The 2,690-nt window shown below is 49.4% G+C and overlaps 1 pseudogene; it reads right to left on the reverse strand.

Annotated features, from left to right (window-relative positions):
* Positions 1-6: 6 nt before the first annotated feature.
* LOC108526161 (disintegrin and metalloproteinase domain-containing protein 20-like) lies at positions 7-1,582 on the reverse strand (annotated as a pseudogene).
* Between the last annotated feature and the right edge of the window lie 1,108 nt (positions 1,583-2,690).

The raw sequence follows: 2,690 nt of genomic DNA on the forward strand, positions 1-2,690 counted from the left end.
GGGGCATGTCAAGGTGGTCCCGTGACAGTACTCTGGAAGGTCACATATATTTTGGATAGGTCTGCAGAGAGTCCCTGGTGGGGAGAAGCTGCAGTTTGTACAGCAGTCTCCTAGACGACAGATGCTCCCCGGTGTGAAGTGACAGTCACTTCGGCAGCAACGACTGGCATAACACTGCTTGAAGGAGCCACAGTCACATTCCTCCCTCCCTTCCACGATGAGGTTTCCACAGAGAACCATTGTCACGGTTTCGTTATACACTGGAGCGAGTGCTTCGAAAACGCACCGCGCTGAATTTACAAAACAATTTTGTAAATGTCCATATGAACAGTTACTGAATGCATCTGTCATCCCAGGATATCGCTGCATAATGCAGGAGTTCCTTCTGTGACATGTGCAGTATTTATAATCATAACCCACACCAAAGCTTCTCATCAGTTTGTGGGTTGTTATGACGGCTACCAATAAATAATGTCTGCCTAGAGTACCAATGTGTATAAGGCCTAAATGTGAACAGAAGCTATATCTTTTGGTTCATAGTTAGATTCATGTGGTGCGTCTTTAATAAGTAGTGTGGAAGAATGAACACGAAAAGTATCAGAAAAGGTTCTTCTAAAATAGTTAATCATTGCACTATGATATCGATTGTCATTCACAGGGGCTGGGTCACGACTATTATATATGGTCAAAATATAAATCTAGTACCGCAGATCAGTATTTTGAACAATGCTGTCAATGACACTGAACATCTGGACCACCTCTTTGCAACACGTTGTAATATTGCCATATATACGATAATATGAGTTGGAACATTGACCGTGGCCTTTTATATTACTTCTATGAGAACTCTACAGTGATGGAGATAACCTGGGATTCATGCTGTCATTTGCTTCAGATAACAGGGGTCTGTCTCCTCATTGTCACCATCTCTAAATGTGGGCCCCGTTGCGTTGGACTCGGCCACTATCTGAGAAACAACATGTTCAAATCTGCGGGAATCCTGGAGGGGTTTGATTTCGTAGGCAAGGTCGTCCAGCATCATGATGCCTCTGAGGCCCCATAGCACGTGTCGATGGTGGCCATGGACAGAGGCACCTCCTCCAGGTAGCCGAGGTAGTAGCAGTCTGGAGGGATGTAGGGGTCATCCACCTGCAAGGCTCCTTGGTCATCCTGAGTTGTCACCAGCAGATGTCTGGGCCAAAGAAGGTGTTTTCTCCGCATGTGAACGACGTGTCTTTGACCCCAAAACGCAGGGGTAGGACAGCCAGCCAGGAAACTGAAGGCCTTTGCCACGGTGCGTCTCCTTCCTGGGAATCACAACCTCGGAGGATGCGTAATGCCACAAGGGACGGCCTTGAGAACACCAGACTAGAGCCAGGAGTGCCCAGAGCCCCAGCAGCAAGAGGGGGGCCCTAAGGGTGACCCGCACCTCTGCCGGCCTCATGTCTCAGCCCAGGGATAGTCATCCAAAGAGAATGGGAAAGGAAAGGCCTGTCCTTGGGGAAGCCAGGCCCCAACCAGCTGCGGTGGCTGCGTCCCTCCCAGGGAGACCCTGACAGAGAACAAAGGACCTCCCCGCAGGCTCCTGCACCACACCCTGGGGCACCTGGACTCCTGGAGGGAATGAGGTAACAGTCCCAGGGCGGGGCAGGGGTGGACCCAGAGAGGATGGCAGCTGCTGCACACGGAATGAGGCTGAGGGTCCTGGCTGTGAGGATTCATCAGGAAGGGAAAAGGGAGAGGGAAGCAGGGCTCTGTCTCTTTTACCACCGTCCGTCTTTTCTGTTGCTTTCTGAATCTGCAAAGTACAAAGATGTGTTCAATGCCCTCGCATCAGGCGTGTTATTCTCGGTCGCTCTGTGGGTTAATACTGCTCCTTTCTGTGGGTCACATTGCTTGGTCCGTTGCCATGTGGAGGTGGACACTGCCAATACTTTCCTTGTGGACTGATGTTTTCTCGTCTTCATAAGTACCACGTCTTATTCTTTTGTTGGTGTTTTGTTTTGTTTTGGCTTTGAAGTTTGGTTTGAAGTTACCAGATTGTGAAAGGAAAGTATCTTGGGCCCTGTCGAGCTGGGAACCACTCACGGAAAACTTGCCTCCCAGTCTATTTAAAGCTGTCCCTGTGGTCACAGAGATAGATCAGAAACTCAAAAGAATGCAACCATCTGTCTCTCACCTACCTGTGACCTGGAAGCTCTAAGTGGGGAGGACTTGCTTTGAGTTGTCTGAGCCTTTCTGGGTGGAACTAATGTCCTTCTTATATTCACTGATGTCTCACGTCTCCCTGAAGTGCGTAAATCAAGCTGTGCCCGACCACCCTGGGCCATTGTCATCAGGACTTCCTGAGGCCGTGTCACAGGCGTGTCCTCAACCCTGGCAAAGGAAACTTGCTAAATTCACTGAGATCTATCTCAGAGTTCCTGGGTTCACAAGATCAACAGTTGAAATAGGGTAACTCTTTCTTCCGTGCTGTGTAAAACCCTTGCGAATTATGATACTTTTACTTAGTCCATCTATTGGGGCAGACGCTATTCCTGACCCCACGAGCCCAGGTGCTGTCCCTCTGATGCTTCTGTGTGGTTCTCTCCTGGTCTTTGGTCATTTCTTCAGATGCACGAGCCGATCAGTTCTCAGGGAAGGACACAGGGGCCCTCTGTGGGTGTCTCATGTCTGAGAACAAATATTTT

The sequence above is a fragment of the Rhinopithecus bieti genome, unplaced genomic scaffold (assembly GCF_001698545.2).
Source record: "Rhinopithecus bieti isolate Rb0 unplaced genomic scaffold, ASM169854v2 repeat_37437, whole genome shotgun sequence".
Taxonomy (NCBI): domain Eukaryota; kingdom Metazoa; phylum Chordata; class Mammalia; order Primates; family Cercopithecidae; genus Rhinopithecus; species Rhinopithecus bieti.